We start from the raw sequence: 20,676 nt of genomic DNA on the forward strand, positions 1-20,676 counted from the left end.
CCAGATAGGTAAATAGCCATTAACTTCTCCTTGCCTAACTAGATGAGTGGGGCATCTGTGAGTCACATAATAGACTCTGCAATGACAACCGTATTAGGTAAAGCTTTGTTCTTTGGGTCCATTGTGTGAAGGGTATTTGAGAAGTTTGGTGTTGTTTTTGGGTGCGTGCTTTACTGATTGCTGAGGAGCAGTTTTACCATTAGGTAGCTTTAGAGGTCTTTGAGATTTAGGAAGGTTTCTTTTAAGTCTTTGAGATCTGGGAACATTTCTTTTATGTCTCTGAGATTTGGGAAGGTTTCTTTAAAATGGCTTATTTAATTTCTTCAAGTCTTTTGGGTTCTAATACCATGACGGGAATGGACCCCTTTCCTAAGTCAAAGTATGATTTAAGTTCATGAAATTAGTATTGTTTCAATCTTTGGTGTTAGCCAGAAGTGGTCTTTGCAGCACCTACAATGTGTCCAGTAATGACTCCTTCTGCAATTCGTATGGAGTTACATGTATCAGTAACATATCTAAGTACAATTGTAAACAGCACAAACACCCTGGCACTTGGCAGTCCAATAGCAGGCAAAAGTAAAAATGAAATAACCTTAAAAAACTCCAAAACGCTTTTAATGTAAAACAAATGTGGTTTAGCACTTGTGTCAGTACATTGGCATCTTCAGAAACACAGAACAAAGCAAAAACTAGTTTAAATACTTTTCAGGTAAATGAACCTCATCCCCAGTGATGAAACAATCAATGTGCAATAGACCAACCTCTAACAAAAGTGACATATGCAACTGAATGTTGGTTAGGAACAGCAATGTAGAACACAAACATTAAAAACTAAATACCAGTAAAAGAATAACTGTATGCAAGTTTGTTAAAAAATCTCAAACCATATTGTGTCTTCTTTTAAGTTCACTGATGATAGAAACACTTTTGTTTAAGCCTGGGAAATTGGTGGCGTTTAATCTTAGTTGCCACACCATTTCCCTGTGCATCACCTGAAAAGTATTTAAACTAGTTTTTACTTTGTTCTGTGCTTCTGAAATGTCAATGTACTGATGAAAGCGCTAAACCATGTTTATTTGTTTTACATTAAAAGTGTTTTGGAGTTTTTTAAGGTTATTTTGTTTTTTCTTTTGCCTGTTATTGAACTGACAAGTGCCAGGGTGTTTGTGCTGTTTATTTTACTGATTTCTGCACTCTCTGGTGATTTTCTTTTTTGTCATTTAAGTACGATTGTAAATTATTTTTTATAAGACCTGTTGCCCCTACTACTACTGGAACTGTCTGAGTATCCCTCTTCCACATTGTCCTAATTTCTGCCTCCAAATCCTGGTATTTTATGACTTTATGTCTCTCTGTACATAAGACACTGTAGTCACTGGGTGTAGCAATTTCAATGATCAATGCCAGGTTTTATCTTCTTTTCATATACCACTATATCTGGTTGTCTTGCATCTATTTTTTAAACTGTTGGTAATGGGTGATCCCATGTGATATAGACTTCATCATTTCGCATGATGCTTTGTGGCTCATGTTTCCAGTATTTTTCAGATACTTCAGTATTATAATGTTTATACAATCCCCAATACAGCAGTCTTGCTGCATTATTATTATGCCTTTGAGTATACAGTCCTTCTGCTATTAGTATATTACAGCCAGCAACAAGATGTGCCACTGTTTCTATTTCTGTCTTGCACACCCTACATCTGTCTGTTTCTCCCACATGTTCAATAGACTTTGTAAACCAACATGTACGTAGTCCACTATATTGGGCTGCCAATATTAACCTCTCATCTTTTGGTTTAAATTCATCTCTCTCTAACAATTCCTGTGTTTGATCCTGATCAACATGAGGTTGTTCCAAGAGTTTTCTTTAATTGCAACTATATGCATTTTCCACATTTCTTGCTTTCTCATCTGATCCTTTGCCTTATATTCTTTCTTTTGTTTTATGACACATTCAGTTGCTACCTGATTTTTATCTACTTCTGGTTTGATTTCCATTCTTGGTCGACACTAGAATGCTTCTGCTACAATCTAGCTCCCAGAAAACAATAACATGTAAAGACTTCTCATCTTCTTTTTGTAGCCATGCCATAATCTGTTAAGTAGACAATTTAATGGGTTAAGGATGAGGCAAAAGAGCAGAAGTGACAGAGAGTCACCCTGGAATATCCCCCTTTCAATTGTTATCCTTGGAATGTCCTTTATCATGGCTTAACTGCAAAGTGGTTTGCCACTATTTCATGGTTGCTGTAAAGTAATCGATCATTGTAGGGTTTATCTTATACATTTTTAAGCACTCTTTTAACCATGAATGTGGGATACTGTTAAATGCTTTTTTTGTAGTCTATCCATGCCATACGTAGATTCTCCCCCATTTTACAGTTCTCCATTATGACTTTATTTAACAACAAATGATCCTTTTTTCCATATGACTTTTTTGTATTACCCTTTTATTCTATTGCCACAACTGAGTTTTCTTCTAAATGACTATAAACTCTGTCAGCATCAATTCTAGTCTATAGTTTATACATCACCAGAAGGCAAGTTATTGGTCTATTGTTTTTAGGATAGCTTGCAGGTTCACTCTTAAGTTGGAGTATTGTTTTTCCTGTTGTTAACCAGGCTGGGGTCTGTTTGGGGTGCATATATTAATACTTCTTACTCATGGCTAAATCTTCATGTAAAGATGCTAATACTTTTAGTCAGAAGTTAGGTACTATATCTGGGCCTTGGGTTTTCCAATTAGATGCTTTTCTTAACTTTGTTTCAATCTCTCTGGCCATTACTTCATCACATTTCATATCCTGTACCTTTAAACTTCTTATTCTTTCTTTTACTTCTTCTATCCATTTAGCATCTTTATTATGTTTCACAGGATCTTCATAGATATTTCTCCAAAATATATCTATTTCTACTTTTTTGGTGGTGTTTCAGTTCCTTTTGCCTTGTTTTCCAATTCTCTATAAAACTTTTTTGGGTCATTAATAACTTGTTTATTTTGTACTTTTCCTTTATATTTATCTGTGTATCTTCTAAGTTTTTTGCCTGTGCAGATAGTTTTAGTTTTTTTATTTTGATAGTGCACAATAGATCCTAATCTGTTCTGATATTGTGCATTGCTTTTATTATTTCTGAGTATTTTTGATGATCTGTTCCCTCTTCTATACTCTTCTAACAGTGTGACACAATTGACCCTGACCTACTCCAGCAATGTGCATAAGATCTGTAATGTTATTACTAAGAACTGGGCCATCTTACAACTCAAACCCCATATTAAAGGGATTGCTGGCAGTAAACCTAGCTTTAGCTTCCATAATGCTAAGTCCCTGAAAAGGCAGCTATGTTACAGACCTTCTATTGACAATTCTGATTCTATTACTAGGTTTGATAAGTTTGGGACTTTCCTTTGTTGGTCCTCTAAAGCCTGTGTTTACATCTCTAGAATTGACTCTTTCTGTCTCCCCCAGACTGGCTCTATTTACAGATTTAAACTGAGAGCTGTTTGCAAAACTCATATTTTAGTGTATCTTGCTACTTGCACTAAGTGCTCTCATTTTTATGTAGACAAGACTAATATGCTGTTTAAAGACATAGTACTGAAGCATCTTAGTGACATTAGGTTGAAAATTTCAACTAATGCTCTTGTTAAGCACATTATGGATAGCTCAGGACATTGTTTTAAATTCCTGGCTATACAACAGGTACTTAAGGACAAAAGAGGAGGTGACATCATGCATAGCACAGAGATGGCTGAGATGAGATGGACAGTAAAGTTACAAGCTGATAGACTACACAGCTTGAATGGGATTGTTCCTTTAAAGCTGACATTGAGAGCATGCAGATTGCTTCATTAATTGCTCTATTAAGTGCTACTGTTTTAAGATCCTGATTGTCTGGATTGTTAATGCCTATTATAGTCTCTTCTTTTTTTAGGGCTTATCTTTTTGTTAGAGTAGTAGATCTGATGAAGGGCTGATAGCCTGAAAGCACTTATCTGTTCTGTTTTCTTGTTATTTTATTAAAAGTGGTTTTAAACCAGCCTTGGCTATGTTGACTGTACTTTTTTTCTGCTTCTACTTTGTTTTTGATTCGGGATCGGACTTTGGCTGCAGTTTGCATAGCTTTTCTGTTAATTGCTATAATCCAATCTACCAGCTTCTCACGTTTATATCTATAAACTAGGAAGTGATATTTTTCAGAACCCTTAGCACATACATTAAATCACTCACCTCTAAACCAGTACCTTATCAATTTAAACTTGCAACTTATCACCATTATCAAAAACCTCTTTCCCTAAGTCAGCTAATTATTATCAACCTATTCATAAATAAGGCCCCATTGCTAAAATCCTCAGGTAATTAATTTATAATAAAAAAATACAGTTCATACAGAAATATGACATTCTCACAAGGACAGCCTAGTTTCAGGCCACAATACAGGACAATGCAATACTGTTTCACAAATGAAGTTCTTAACAATATCAAAAAAGGTGCTTTAAATAGAGCTGTTCTTGCTGACATTAAAAGGGTCATTGAGACAATTAATCATGCTGTACTTGAAAAACTGCAACTTTATAGTTTCTCAGTAGAAGTTTATTCCTGGTTTAATGACTACCTTAAAAAACAGGTCTTCTGTAGTTTCTGCAAATGGATTACAAACATAAATAGTCTGCCTTAAAGCAGGTGCCTATCAAAGATCAGGTTTAGGGCCATAGTTATCCTCTTGTCTTTTTAATGACCTCCCCTGGGATCCACAAGATCTAAACCAACTACTATAAGCTGATAAGTTTATGAGAAAATGCTTAAGAATGATATTTTACTCCTTTGGAACTGGTTTGCAAAACAACCTTTCCCTGAATACCATGTAAACTATAGTCATAGCACTTGGTACACCACAGAGACTGGTGAAAATACCTCCTTCATTGCCTCAGGTGGATAAAAAACACCTGTTCTATCACAACAAAAGTACTTGGTTGTCAACTTAGATCAGAGCCACACATTTTCTTCTCATACTGAAATAAACATGCTCAAAGTGTGAAAACACAGCTAATTTTATCCTGTAGAATATCTTATTTTCTCACCACAGGACAGAGATGGGATATTAGGTTCATAGGTTCATAGGTCTGTACTAGGCTAATGGCCCTGGAACCTTTACAAGTCTAGCCCATAGAAGTGCCCTGGCATCATACCGCCCGATGTTAGTTCCCAGTGTCTCTATCAAGTAGAGCCACTGGAGTGATCCTGGGGTGAACTTTCTATTACACATCCACTCATCAAGATTTCTCTTGAAGAGGGACAGCAAGGTGCTCTGCTTGACATGTATGGGAAGTCTGTTCCAGAGCATGGGCAGTCTCTGGGTAAGGAACCTGTCCCTCCAGCATGTTCTGTTGATTGTGGTGATATAGTTGAGGTCTCTGTGGTGAGGAGGGATTGGGATTTCTTTAGATGTAGTATTTCTAACAGAGCTGGGTCAGACATGGCTTTGTAAGTCAAGCAGAGATTGTCTCTATGTAGGCGATATGAGACAGAGAATAGCTGGGGTCTTTTGACTTTGTCCATGTAGGACATGTTTAATGCCTAGGATCTTCTTTGTGAAGTACTTATGTGGCCTCTCCAGCTGTTGCAGGTGTCTAGTGAGGTACATGCCAAATGGGGCATTATACTCGATGATTGGTCTAATGAGGAAAGAGTAGAGAGAGACGATGAACTCTTTCTCCCTGGATGCAAACCCTTGGTAATGAGATGTGCCACATAGAAGGCCTTTCTGACCACAGTGGCAATGTGATGGTCAAAGGAGAGGTTGCTGTCAACCTGTATCCCCAGATCTCTTATAATGCCTTCAGTGTTCAGTGGGATCACATTGATGTGGTAACTAGTGGGAAATTTGTTTTTACCAAAGGGGATGACAATGCATTTTTTGGCATTAAGCTTTAAGGCCATGATTTTGACACCAGTCATTGGTCAGAGTGAGGCCTTTCTGTAGGATGTCTGCATCACTTGGGGAGTTAATAATGGCTCTCAGCTTTCAGTCATCTGCGAACCTGGTCAGCCAGAGTCCCTTTGTGTTGGCTTGGACTTTTGAGAAATAGATGCCAAACAGGAGAGGACCCAAGACCAATCCCTGTGGGACTCCACTTGTGACTGGTCAGCTGTCTGACTAAGATTCCACTACTTTCACACTGTGTATTCTATCTGTGATTTGCAACCCACCTAGTGATATAGGGGTTGATGCCTAGTTTGGTGAGTTTATCAATAATTCCTGAGTGTGGAATGGTATCAAAGGCCTTGGCCAGATCAAGGTACGCTGTATGCACTCGCATTCTTGAGATTTAGACTTCTAGAATTGAGCAGCATGACCCTCAACAATTCATTGCCATAAATCTTGTTTTTTTATTTCCTGCAATGGAATATGCACTACCAGTCATTGAATTTTCATCTGCATAAAAGATTACTATTTTGGAAAAGACTGAAAGGAAAATTCTAAGATTTATAGGTTTAAACTGATCAAAGAACATCACTAGAATGCATTAAAAAAGTAACTGGCTTTCAGTAAGAGAAATGAACCTTCCTGTTGCTTAAGCTCACCTTCAGAAGAATAAAATATTAACATGCAAATCAAAAGCAGCTTCTACTTTCCCGCAGATCACTCTAACACAACACCATACAGAACATTGTTTTTACTTTCAGTTATAGAAGGATCCTTTCTGAAACAGTCCCAGTAGTCTTAAATATCATCCCAGATAATACCAAAAGTAAGAAGTCATAAACAAGAAGTTAACGAAAGTAAGCAGTTGTGATTATTTCACAAAACCTGGGTAAAAATTTCTTGCTGTCAGCCATAGCTGGCCTTAAGAATAGGCACTCCCCGCACTCCAACCAAGAATCGAACGGGAGAAGATTTTCACGAATGCCGAGGTGCCAGCTTGACATTCAACCTTCAACAAAGGCATGCCCATTTATGCATTCCTTTCAAATGCCCAACCAACTGTGGGGAGGGCATGCAGACTCTACAGAGAAGACATTCCCCGCACTCCAACCGAGAATCGAACTGCAGAAGATTTTCACGAACACCGAGGTGCCAGCTCAATGTTCAACCTTCAATGAAGGCACACCCATTTACGCATGTCTTTCGAATGCCCACCCAACTGTGGGGAGGACATGCAGACTCCACACAGAAGGCACTCCTCGCACTCCAACCGAGAATCGAACGGGAGAACATCCGCTCGATTCTCGGTTGGAGTGTGGCGAGTGCCTTCTGTGTGGAGTCTGCATGTCCTTCCCGCGGTTGGGTGGGCATTCGAAAGACATGCGTAAATGGGCGTGCCTTAGTTGAAGGTTGAACGTCAAGCTGACACCTCGGCGTTCATGAAAATCTACTGCCAATCATTAGTGGACCGGAGTTCCGCTGTGGCGACCCCTAACTAGGAAAAGCTGAAAGACAACAACAACTTGTAGCTCTGAAACAATGACAACACAATAAAGACATATTCTGGGTACAGGCTGCATCTCAACAATATGAGCAAAAATAATATATTCTCACCCAGTGGAAGCTGAGTATAATCTAGCTGAAATATCTGACAATATTGAATGATTGTGTAGGCCTATTTGATGGAGACTATCAGTACAAAATTATATCTCAGACACAGATGAATATGTTTCAGAGCTACAAGACAAAACTATATATTCTCCAGAATAAAGCAGAAATACTTTTCAGTTGTAATATGGCATTGTTCAACCTATATGGTGTAAAAACACCAAATTGTTGCAGTTGAATTCAACAGTGAGCTGCATTTAAATCTTTAGAATTTAAGTCTTAATTGCATTTTGCACTGGTTTGTCCTGTGCACTATGAACTCCCAAAGAAGAGTTAATATATGGCCTTTTATGCAAAGTACCAAATGGTGGGTTCTCCGAACTTTCAATATCAGAGTCTGACATTTTATTTTATATGCATTTTCTACCAGACCCTACCTCTCAAATTATTTATTTATTTTATTTTACATTTGTTGACCGGGCTAGTACAACTGGATATATATCCATTTTCAGTGGAGGCCCGGGGAGAAAAGCTCCAACATAGATAAAAAAAAACATAAACACAAGAAAAACAATATATTTGTAATCCTAGAACACATTTGTAAACAACTTGTAGAGTATCCTTACAAGACTAAAGAGCATTAAAATCATAGATTTAGAGATCAGGAACTTGACATCAATTAAAAAGGGAAGAAATAGTATACCATAACTGGAAGTATGAATATAGAGTGATGAGCAAGCAGTATAAGATACAATACTTTAGTGGTGTAGTTAATAGCAGGATTAAGTTGATATAAGAGCAAGAAAACTCTGATACAGCAGGATTGTGATGACACAGATGTTGAAGACTCATACATACTGTTGACAGCTAAGAGAGCAGATAAAACTCTGAGTTGGGTTATGTAGAAAGACTTAGAGAGTACAGAGTAAGCTAACTGCACATAAGCTGTAAGGTTAATGAGAGGTACTGGCAGTGCAGTAGTACAATGAAAAGTGAAAGGTGAGAGTAGTAGGCAGCAGCTTTTTAGTCTGGGTTGGTACAAGGGCAAAGCCAGTGAGTCTTGAGGTATGTTTCAAGTAGCTTTTTGAAAAGTGGTGTAGAGGAACTGGAGGTTAGTTCACTAGGGAGCTGGCTCCAGGTTTTTCCTACTGTGTTGGAGAATAGAGAGTCCCCAGCCCTGTTATTGGATTTTGTGGTGGATACTAGAAGTTTCCTTGATGAGCGTAGGGTTTTAAGATTATTGTAGGGGGAGATGAGGGTAGTTAGTATAGGAGTATTGCTAGGATGATGAAGGGTTTTGTGGGCAGTAATAAGTTGGTGAAAGAGAAGCTGATTAGGTAGTTCCAGCCATCCTAGCTGTTTGAGATTGTGACAGTGGTGGGTTCTAAATGGGGATCCAGTGGCAAATCTGGCAATGTTATTGCAGGAGGTATTAAGCTTGTTGAGGTTGTTTTTTGATAGGTTAGTATAAATGGGAGAGACGTAGAGGAGGGTAGAGATAAGATGGGTATGGGCAATTGTGATTCTAGCTTTAGGAGTAAGAAACTGTTTTAGCCTATAGAGAGAGCCTAGTTTTTTGTTCACTGACTTTATTGTAGTATTGATATGGATATCAAAGGTGAGGTTGTCATCTATAGTTACCACTAAGAGTTTGGTGGTAGAGTCGGGAGTTATGACAGTGCCATTGTTTGATGTTACAGTGAAGTGGAGGGGGAGGACTTTTGTGTAGGAGTAAAAAACAATAGGTTGGTTTTTTGGGGTTAAGGAGGAGACAGCGTTGGAGGAACCAATTCTCAACTATGTTAAATGTTGCTTGGGTGAGGGACTGCAGTTCAAAAGTGGATGAAGCTGAGCATATTAATGTTGAGTCATCTGCATATTGCATGCAGGTGGCTTGTGGAGTATTCATGTTTAGATAACTGATGAACAGAAAAAATAGAAGAGGGCCCAAGATGGAGCCTTGAGGGACATCCAAGGTAACCGGAAGAAGGGTGGAAAGGTTATTCTCCCAAAGTACTGCTTGTTTTCTGTTTTCTAAATTGGAGTTGAACCATTTTAGTGCCTGAGTACCAAGAGAAAGGGACTTAAGTATACTCAGAAGTATCTGGTGGTTTACCATATTGAAGGCTTTTGAGAGGTCGCTAAAGAGAGCAAAAGAAAGAGTATTGTTATTGCGATGTTTGTTGAGACAGTCTGAAAAGGATAAGAGGGCAGTGATGGCCTGAAACCATGTCGACAGTTTGCTAATATGTTATTTTGTAGTTGGTGGTCTAATAGTTGTTGATTGATACATTTCTCCATGATTATTGCTAGCGAGGAGAGTAATGCTATTGGGTGATAGTTAGAGAGTTCAGTAGAGTTACTGCCCTTATGAAGAGGGATACTATGGGAGATTTTCCAGACTGATGGGATTGTACCTTCAGTAATTGTTCTATTTATTAGAATGGAGACAGGATATGCTATTGCTTTAGCAGCAATTTGTAGATGTTCAGCAGGTAGCAGGTCAGCAGAGGGGGTGGATGGTTTAAGTTTTCCAAGGATATGGCAAATGAGGGAAGTGGATACTGGTTGTAGATGAAATGAGGAAGGAGAGGTAATTGTAGTGGGAGTCAGGCTAGTATTTACAGGGAGGGGTAGTGAGCTGGCTAAAGAGTGAACAGTTTCAGTAAAGAAGGTATTAACGTTGTCTGCAATATACTTAGGATTGCTATCGGAGGTACCTGATGGGGTAGGTGTTTTGGAGCATCCTGGTTGTACTAGTTTATTAATACCTGACCAAAATCTTTGGGAATTGTACTGATGTTTATGCTGGAGCTGAAGGTAAAAGTTTTTCTTGTCAAGGAGTATAGATTTCTTGGTATCATTTCTAATATGTTTAAAGTTATGATGGTCTGTTGGGTTTCTGGTAGTTCACCATTTGGCCCATGTTCTATTTCTCAGTCTGATTTTTTGTCTAGTGTCTTTAGTAAGCCATGGTGCAGTTTATTTCCTATTTCTGATTGAATGAGTAGGGGCATGGGAGTCCAGATTTGTAAGAATTTGGTGTTAAAGTATAACACTGCATCCTCAAGTTGGAGGTATTTTAGGGGAGATCAGTCCCAATCCCTAAGTTCAGTTTGGAAGCTATCTGGATTAAAGTACTTATTGGTCCGAGTAGTTCTATAAAAGGTTGGGTTGGGAATGTTAGTTCTTTACCTAATTATGTAGGTGAGTGAGTGGTCTACAAAAAATTGTAGAATGCCCAGATTTTTTGTCTGATATCTTTGGTCTGTTTCCCATCAAATTTGTGGTCTTCTGGCAAATCATTAATGAATACATTTATTAAATAATGATAGACATTTGAATTTCAGATGTCATATTATTCAAAAATACATGCTAATACAAAACCTGATATTCTTTCATCTTCCTAGGTTTATAAGAGTAATATTTAGAATCTTTCCCGAATTTGGGGTGCTTTCTTCCCATTATTTTTGGCCTTGTACAAAAGTCTTGTGATAAGACATTGAGAAGTATGGTTTCCACTGATGAAGTATGTGATCTCTGACCATGAAGCAAGATATAGTTGACATCTAGAATACATATATAGACTAAGCTGTCAAAATAGGAAATAAAAAGGCATTAACTTTTCACAAGACAATGCAACATTTCTGTTATTGTATATAAAATGAGGTCTAAAGCTGCTAACAAAGGCAAATGCTGCCATGTAAAGCAGGATTAAGCTATGATGGAGTGACAATCTTAAAAATATTTTTTACATGAATATCCCAATATAATTTTATTATAAATTCTTATATGAGAACAGACAAATGACCTTTTACACAAATACCAAATGCAGTTTCTGAAAATTATTTTTCTGTCACAGTTTTGCATTATATCTGGTTTCTGTTACACGTATATATGATGGGTGGGGAGAGAGCAGTTCACTTTGTCAAATGCTGAAATGCTGCCTTTGAGACCAAGAGATTTTCTTTTACTTGTAGTACTGTACTAAGTACTGAGTTTATCGGATGACATAATGTCAAAAGGTGAGTATGTACTATGGGTTAGTGATAAGTGGTTGTTTGTGATTTTGCCAAAACTTTCAGATAATCCAAAACTTTCATTTGAGCTAGGCGTGTGTTTTGTGACCATCTGAGGGTTATGGGTACAGTAAGGGCTAGATAAGGGGATAACTGTAGTGCTGTGCATGTATGTTACACACAAGAAATGTGTCTGAGTCCCTGAGTGACTAGTGTAGCAGAACTGTTAGGGGAAATATTTTCATAAGGTGATGTGTAGCGTTAGGGTTAGGAGCAGGTTTCAGGTTAGCACACATGAGTAAGGAGGTGCATGGGGGGCAAAACAGATCTGATTTGTGAGAAGTGGAGTAAAGCTAATTGCCCAAATATGTGTCTACTAAGTTGTCATTGCAACAAAATTAAAAATGATAGGTATTACACATGACAAAGCAACATTTTCGCACAGTGTATAGGGTTAGACCAAAAATCCATGTTCTGATAATGGCAACATGCTGCCAAGTAAATCAAGATTAAGATATAGTGAAATACCTGAGAGCAGAATGGCAGTTTTGAGTATGTTTTGCATGGGAGAATCCTATTTTATTTCTCCAAAATGTTAATTCTAGACTGACATCTGGAACTGAAACACGGCTTCATATACATGTACCCAATGTAGTCTCTCAGAGAGTGCATGGTATCACAGCCTTGCATTATGTCCATTACATAGCATTTGCTAATGGCAGCAGGAGATGATAAGCCTATTTTGCCTGCCTTTTTAAATATATTAACAGATTTCCTCCCCTCCATTCCTACCCCCTTACCCTTTTTCTACTTGCCGTGCATGATCTTGAAAGCCTATATGTATTCCCTCCCCTCTCTCTATTCTGGAAGTCTTATATAAAACAACATGAAGTATTCTGATAATCACAAGCATAAAAAATGCCATAAATTACAGAATAAGCGCTTTTATCATATGGATGTAATTTTCTTAACATATTCTGGAAGTCCATGTCATGGATCCAGAACCCACTCTGTGAAAAAGTACTTCTAGATATCTAGGAAATACAGACTATTGCCAATGTACCTTTCACCCCTCTTTGCCTTTCCTGTAATAACCCTGTGAAATCTTTCCTAACATACTGTTTTGTGACAATGCAGCATTCACCCTGTTTTTTCTGGTCTTAAGTGAAACAGGTATCAAATGCAATATTTCAGAGGAATTTTGTTGTTACTATCTGGTATTATAGTTGGCTTCCACTGAAAGGGTATAGGATCTCTCACAGTTAGGCATGGTGAAACTAATGTCCAGAATATATATGCACTAAGTTCCCATTTTATTGGAAGTAAAATAAATAATTAAAATGTTTACACAGCCTTGGCATCATTTTTGTTTCTACATATACAGTGAGACCTAAACTCCATGTTCTCACAAACATAATCCTCTGCTGTATAAATCAGGTCTGAGATACACTGAAATATTTAAGTATGGATACAGTTCTTCCATTTGTTTTATACCTGAGCATTCTATTAATAGCTACCTATTTTTTAATAAATTGTCATAGTGTAGCTAACTAAGTACCAAATGGCTTCATATATAGGCAATTAAAATAATGTTTCAGAGTGCTGTCAATGTTACAGTGTGGGATTATACCTAATTTCTACTTTGGGATATATGAGCTATAACCAAGAGGCAAGCAAAATTAATGTCCCGGATACATAGGATTCCTCTGTGCCACTTGTAACTGGTTTGAAGTCTGACATGGCTCCAGCAATTCTAACCATGTGTTTCTGTCCTTGAGCCAGTTGCAACCCCATCTAGTGACATAGGGTTTATATTTAAGCTGGTGAGCTTATCTATAATGCCTGAGTGGGGTGGGGTATCGAAGGCTTTGGTTAGGTCCAGGTAGGCTGTGTGGACCACTTTCCCCTCCCAATGGCCTTGGTGACTGTGTCAAAGAAAAATTGACCAGGTTTAAGGCAGGATCTGCCTAACAAAGCCGAACCAAGGAGGAAACAATGTCCGTAGTCCCCAATTCTCTTTATTATGTCCATGATGATCCTCCTTTAGCTTTTTCCCATGACAGCTAGTCAGGCTTATGGGCGATAGTTTCATTAATCTGATGAGGCACCACCTTTGTGGAGAGAGGGACCACTGTTGCTGTATGCTACCTCACTACTTTGGGTACATATCCTGTAGTATTTTACAGTTTGTCACAAGTAGTTTTAGTTTCTTTCTAGAGTTAGCAGCCCACACCCCTGACAATCCCCCCATTGATGCTGTGTTTTTGCTGATGAGAGAGGCTTTTACCTGAGCATCTGAGATGTCAGGGGGGCAGCACTCTGCTGGGAGCACTCTGCTGATAAGGGATGGGAGGGGGTTGGGGGGAGGTTTGCTACTTAGGATTGCCATTGGTAATGTCTGTGGTGTTGTTTTTTGTCATTGGACTAAATTGAGCAGACATCTGAATGAATTCCACCTTCTAACATAACTAAAGTAACTAAAGTGAGTTCCTAGACGGTGTCCTGTACTCTTTCCCTCTTTTCCTTCCAACCTGGCGAGTTACTCCATTTTATAGTTTTTGCTAGAGTTTTTGCCTGTGCCTTTCCTTTTTGCTTTTTGCTTCATCATTTATCTTTTCTCTATGGTGTAGTTCCCCTTCTGTTGGGGGCTCCTTTATGGGATATCCCTGGTAGATGGGGATCTTGGTTTTGGTTTTTTTGGGATTGGAAATTGATCATCTTGTCTTCATATTGTGGCATCATTCTTGGTGAGGGTAAGATGCTACCAAGGTCAGGGTCTTGGGCCTGGGCTGGCTACATGCTCAGAGAGCTCCTCTATACTCTTTCATCAGGGAGAGGGCGGTACGTCTCAGGAGTCATTCACACATGGACAATAACTGAGTAGATATATGTGCACTAAGTTTTCATTCCTGACATGCCATTTTTCAAATGCCATAAAGTAAAGCAGCTAAAGTCGCATAGTCAAGTTCACAACTAAGTGGTACTGGAATATCTATGGGGAATACTCAGTCTTTGTAGCATTTTGTAGTTGACTTCTTTCATTTGTAAGTTTCCAATGAAATCTTGAAGAGTAGCTGACATATAATCATTTATACATACGTACTGAATACTGAGGTTCATATGCCATCAATGTCATTGTTTGATACATTGCATTGTACTTGTTTCTCTTGGGAATAATGTATATAACTTCTTCTTAGGGTGCAGAATATAGCACTAGTCTAGAACATATATTTTTTAACCTCCCATTACACTGGAAGTAAAACATCGCCATCTTTCTCTGGACCTATGGTTTGAAGCAACTAAAGTTGCTACAGAAATCACAATTGACCTGAATTGAAATACCTAAAGGTAAATTAACAGTCTTAGGTACATTTTTTTCATCTGAGGACTCTTGTGGTACTGCTTGATGACTTATTTGTGAAATCTTGAAGGGGGAATAGCATATGAGTCTTTACACATAAGTATCACATGCAGGAGTTCATATGCCTTCCCTGTCATAGTCTGACATTTTGCAATGAACTTGTTTTACATCGGAGATGTTATACATTACTTTTTCTAAGGGTGTATATTACAGCAATTGTGAATAGTTCAGATTTACTAGATTAAACATGATATCAGAAGTAAACCCGTTTTTCACCAAAAGTACATTTTTCATTTGCGAGATACCATGACTTAAATGTCATGGCTTAAATCAACAAAAGAAGTAGGGCTAAATTAAGTGCTGACTTGTGCTGAAATTTAGGCATAGATAAGCAGTCTTAGTTGCCTTCCATAGCTTAACATCATGTAGTTATAGTATTTAATGGTTACAATTAAATCTTGAATGCAGGCTAACATATGTTTTTCTTTGTAGTTTTTGGATTTTGTTTATTTGTGGAACACACGTTTGGACACTAAACCTTTTTTTCTTGTGATTTGCACTAACTAAAGTCCTCATAATGTATGAGAGAAAGCAAAATTCTGATGTGGCAAGGATATTTAAGATGGATGAATGTGTCAGCATAATGCATTTCTTGCTCTGTTCTTTGTTAGATATACCCACTGATTGTTTTAATTTTTCCATCTAAATGTTTTCAATTTTTTTAAAGCCTTTTACATTTGAGTGCTGCTCAGCAGTGTGCAAACATGGTTCATGGCTGAAGGAAAAAAGTGAAAAATTTAATTTGAGCTCTTCTGTAGTACAAATGCACCTGTTGTGGCGATCAGCACTCTGAATAGTACTGAGTCATGAAAATGCACCTGGTATCTTGCTTTCTCTGTGTCATAAGGTGTAAATGAACTGAGCTTAGAGGAAAAAAGGTAATGCAGGGTTCAAATCCATTTCACAGATACTATTTCAGAGGGGGTCAGAATGCCCTTTACCCCAACATTTTTATTAGGAAAGTAACAATAAATACAAATGTGTATTATAAAGATATTGCAACAAATGTATCTTTTATACATTTATTATAATATAAAACAAATACACAACTAGAAAAACTTGTAAAAAACAAAAAAAGAGAGGCAGAATCAGCAAGTCCAACAAACAAACTGTTTAATGGTTAGCGCTTTTGTCTGCCACGAGTAAGCAAACTTCATCGGACAAGGAAAATAGGAAAGTACATATTTTAAATAGTAAAAAATACATGACATCACTTCCCATATCTGTTAAAAAGACATAACACTTTTAAATATATGCATAATGTGTATATATATATATATATATATATATATATATATATAGCTAGCTATATAAACCTATAGTTAAAAATCATCTTTCTAAAGATTTAAGTTTTATAAGACATTTCACATTACAGTTGTCATTTAATCCTGGGTAGCTAAAAGCAATCAAAACCAGCTGCCAGTTAAGTTCCTTTTCTTTCAACAGCAAAGACCAAGAGCCACCCCAAATGTCTGTGAGAAGTTGTTCTATAATCACAAATGAAAAAGTGTCCCCTGGCTTGCTGCCGACATGTCTGGCTAAGGTGTTAGTAGGATTTTGTTTCCCTATGTTGTATATGTGCTCATAAATGCATTCTTTTAGCTGTCTCTCCATCTTACCAACATAGAAACATTTGCATTTATTACACAAAGCTAAGTATATCAATCCTTTTGTTTCACAGTTGAACCTACTTGTTAGATTCAATTGATGTCTGTTGACAGTTATTCTTTTACCAACTGTAATGTTCTTGCAAAAATGGCGTCTGCCACATGTATACATCCCGGGACTGTTAACATATTATTAGGTCTTTCAAGTAAGGCTTTCAAGTTACAGCCTCTTTTAAAAGTTATCCATGGTCTCTCACCCACCTTTAAACAAACAGAAGTATCAGCCAGAATCAAGTCCCAGTTTTTCACAATAATCCCTTTTAAAGTGAGTGCATTGACAGAAAAAGTGGTAATTAAAGTTGTATTGACGTCAACAGATACATTTACAGTGACTTCTTCAGCTGTTGGGAGAAAATTATTAGTTGAACTTTCTGACATCGAACTACTACCCAAAACTGGTTTAAAGACTCCTTCCCTTCTTTTATGTGCAAATTCCATCATTAAATTATCTACTAGACAGACAGTGTAAGATATTTTCAAAAACATTTATTTTAGTAAATTGCCTTTCAAAATAAAGGAGATTTCTAGAGAAGACATCCTGGCTGCTCTAACTAACTAGCCTTTTACAATGGATTTTTTTCTGGTGGTGAGGGTGGGAGCTTTCATAATGCAAAAAACCGCTTGAGTATGTAGGTTTCCTATATACACTTGTCATTTATCTCTTATTACTGATGTCTTTTTTCAATAAGGATGTCCAAAAATGAAATGGTGTCGGTACTAAATTGAAAAGTGAATTTCAAAAAATCTGTTAGGGTGGAAATATAATTCACAAATATTTTTGCACCTGACTGATCACCTTCAGATAAAATAAATATATTGTCCAAATAATGGATATACCATTTTACTTGTTGTTGAAATAGATCACATTTAAATAAATGGTTTCTTTCCCAAAAAGCAAGTACACAGTTTGCAAAGCTCCCACCATATGGGTCCATCACCACCCCTGACGTCTGTAAATAAAAGTTGCTGTTAAACAAGAAAAAGTTGTTAAATGGTACTATATCTGGAAGAAACTCTATTTTAAAGTACATTTCTTCCATACTGACATTTTTACTAACAAGAAATTCCCTCACCCAATCAAGACCCAATTTATGGGGGATCACCGTATACAGGTCTTTCATGTCAACCGTGAGGAAATTCAAGGTCTCATTAAACACAAATGAATCCAGATGCTCTAAAAAGTGCCAAGAATCTCAGCAAATCTGAGATTCAGTTTCCAAACATGTTCTTAACTTTGTATCAACAAATTTAGCAGAAACATAAGTTATTGAATTTCGGCCACTGACAATCGGGCAAAGGGGTGGGTTGCAAATATCTTTATGAATCTTAGGAAGAGCAAAAAAACAAGGTATCTTAGGTGCTGGCATACATAAATAGTTATAACTGTCAATGTTAACTATGCCCTCGAACAGATCATTAAGTAAGGATCTAATTCTCTTATGGGCCCCATTAACTTCATTTAAAGATACTCTGATGTAAAAGTCAGCTTCTAATAAGCATGTTACTCTCCTATTATAATCTTGCTCATCCATAAATTCCTGCCCACCCCCTTTGTCAGGTTCCATCACCTGAATATTGTGTGTTCTCAAAGAATCCAGCATTTGACATTCATGCATATTTAAGTTAGAAATACCTCCTTTTACAGAGCTGTTAAAATTATTTAAGGTGTGTCGAAAATCAGTTTTACACATTCTCTCAAAAAACATCAGGTGGGGTGTAATGGTGGACTGAAAATGCTAGAAACCATAAATTCATCTCTGTTTAAACTGCTACTACCAAAAAGTAGTTTTAGATTTAATTTACATAAAAACAGTTTTAAATCAATAAGGGCTTTAGCTAAATTTGTACCCCTGCTGGGTACAAAGGTTAAACTTTTTGAAAGAACATCCACAAGGCTTTGAGACACTTCATACAAAGAAAGCCCTGTCACATGAAATATACCGCAGCAAGGACACCTTTTGCAAATGCTTTGTGGATGATATATTATTGGTCTGGGTTGGAAGTAGAGACACTGGATGAGTTTCTGACATATATAGGTAACACAACTGACTTTTTTAAAATTTACCATGCAATCATTCAGGAAGAGATTAACTTCCTAGATGTCAATTTGAAGATCAAAGATGACCAAATAATGACAGCAGTCTATAAGAAACCATGATGGAACACTATTCTGGAGAGATCTAGCATGCATCCCACCTTTGCATTTTGAAACATCATCAAAGGGCAAATGTTGAGATTATCAAGGATCACCAGCAATAACATGGAGCTCAATACAACAATGGACAATATGATTAAGAATCTTGAAGATAGGGATTACTTGACTAAGGAATGCCTAGAAATTACTGATGCTGTGATCCATGAAAGACAAGGTAGAGGGAAACCATACTTCTCTAAAAAGATGATGAAATCTACAGAGAAGAAAGAGCCTGTCATAAATAAGAAATGTTGCCTAGTACTGCATTTCACATCTGATAATCAGAGTAAAATCAAAATTATCCGGAACTGGTATATGTTGATGTCTGATGATAACATCTCTCAAATTGTGGGTCCATGTCCAAGTATTACATACAATAATATTAGCTCAATAAGAACAAGAGAATGCTATCGGAACAGTAATGGACAATATGTTAACAATCCCAGCAAGGTGAGGAACCTTCAGCTGAAGATGATGTAATATCTGCTCATTTACAGCCAATACCAATAATTTTGTTCATCCTACTATGGGCAAGGTTGTGAGACTTCAATGTTATGCCAACTGCATGACCAAGAATGTGGTCTATTTAGCTATTTGCATGAAATATCCCAGCTTTTACTTAGGAAAAATAAACAAGGTATTTAGGGGCAGGATCAAAGAACATTTATACAAAATTAAGAAGGAAGCTACAACAGTGCCTACAGCAAAACATGTTGTGGAACAAGCAGTAGAACATTATTTCAAATTTTTGGTACTGGAGACTTTGAAAGAAGATAACAGAATGGTCAACAGGAAGAAAAAAAACTGAGAAGATTGAACAAGAATGGATCATAGGCAAGACTGCTCTGCAAATTGTAGCATGTTACAGGCCGCCCTCACAAACTCAGGAACCTCACATGGCCTTCCTGAAAACACTAGAGGGGATAAATGTATCACCAAACACCATCATACTAGGTGACTTCAATTACCCTAATATAGACTGGGAACACTACTCAAGCCCAAACACAAAGTTCCTGGAATTCATAAACTCAAATGCCATGGAACAACTAGTCACCATCCCCACAAGAGGAGAAAACATACTTGATCTCATCATCACGAACATGGGAGCACAATGTTCAACATATACCCTCACTGGTGAGATCAGAACACAAACTAATCTCGCTGGAGGTCCTCATCCCACCCCACCTGAAATAAAAAGACCACAGTAAAGAACTTCACACTTCTAAAGACTAGTGTGATCTCCTTTAAGGTACTCAAGCCACTGAATCACTTACAAATGCCTTCTACCAGCACCTGCAGGACTGCATGGATAAGGCAATCCCAAGCAAAACAAAGACTCTTTGTACCAAAGGCCAGTCTGGTGGACCCCAGCCGTAAACAAACTCTACAACAAAAGGAGGAAGCTACTACAAGATAGAGCAAAATCCTAAAGGTAAGACACCCTTGATCACTATAAGTAAAAACTAAGAGCTCTCATAAAATCATCCAAAGCAAATTTTGAGAGAAAAATAGCTAAAGACTCAAAAGACAATCATAAGGCCTTCTTTAGCTATGTTAGAAACCTGGGAGGAAACTCCCAGATATGCTCAGAACTAGTTCAAAATGATGTGAAGATTACTGATCCTACAGACATTGCCAACATACTGGCTGACAGGTTCAGTGCAAACTTCTCCCCTCCCCAAAAGGAGAGATATTGCAGCCCCAAACATCTCCAAAAGTGAGAACTGCTCTCTCCAAAGCAAAAACACAGCATCCATGGGACCTGATGGTGTCCCCGGCTGTGTGCTCCACGAACTCAACGAGGAATTAAACCCACAGCTAGGACAGCTGTTTAATCAT

This window comes from Protopterus annectens, chromosome 2.part2, assembly GCF_019279795.1.
Source record: "Protopterus annectens isolate FY-2018-M chromosome 2.part2, PAN1.0, whole genome shotgun sequence".
In the NCBI taxonomy this organism is placed as follows: domain Eukaryota; kingdom Metazoa; phylum Chordata; order Ceratodontiformes; family Protopteridae; genus Protopterus; species Protopterus annectens.